The sequence below is a fragment of the Crocuta crocuta genome, unplaced genomic scaffold (genome assembly GCF_008692635.1).
Source record: "Crocuta crocuta isolate KB4526 unplaced genomic scaffold, BGI_CrCroc_1.0 scaffold64, whole genome shotgun sequence".
In the NCBI taxonomy this organism is placed as follows: Eukaryota; Metazoa; Chordata; class Mammalia; order Carnivora; family Hyaenidae; genus Crocuta; species Crocuta crocuta.
Window position 1 is genome coordinate 2,359,254 of NW_027530640.1, and position 676 is coordinate 2,359,929.

Genomic DNA, 676 nt, shown 5'->3' on the forward strand with positions numbered 1-676 from the left:
AGGAGAGAAGTGGGAAAGGGGAGGGGGGACCGGGGGCCTGGGGGCCGGGGGGAGGGGGCGAGGCGCTAGTCGGCTTTGCTTCCCGTCCCCCTCAATTGGCCGCTAGCTCTGTTTTGACTGTACAAAGCGAGTAGACGACGGGGGAGGGGGCGGTTAGGGACCGGATTTGGGAAAGGAGGCAGCAGCCCCTTCCCCTCCCCCTCCGCCCTTGCCGGGCGGCGGACCAGGGACCAGGGTCTCTAAAGGCGCTTGGCTTGGCTAGACCCGCGGCTGAACTTCCCCGTGTCGGGCAGAGGCCACAGGGTTGAGGAGGAGAACGGGTACTCCAGACCCGTACCCGGCGTGGGGGGATTCGAAGCCAAGCAGGAATAGAGACTTGCGCGGAACTTGGCTGCAAACCCAGTGGGAGGAAGCAGGGCCCTCCCCATCGCCCCCCTACCCCCACCTCGCCACCAGGAGCGGCGTCAGTCTCTGGGACTCGCAGAGGGGCTGGGCGTTTCCAGATTGAAATGCGCCCTCCACCTCCAAGTGGGAGCTCACGTGGCCGCGGGGGGCCTCGGCTGCGTGCCGGCGCTGCGGTCCTGGGGAGTCCGCGTAGGGGGTGTGCTCCGGAGTGACCCACGGCAGAGCTCTACCCGGGGTTTGCAGCCAGGGAGCAGTGAGAGCCCCTGAACAC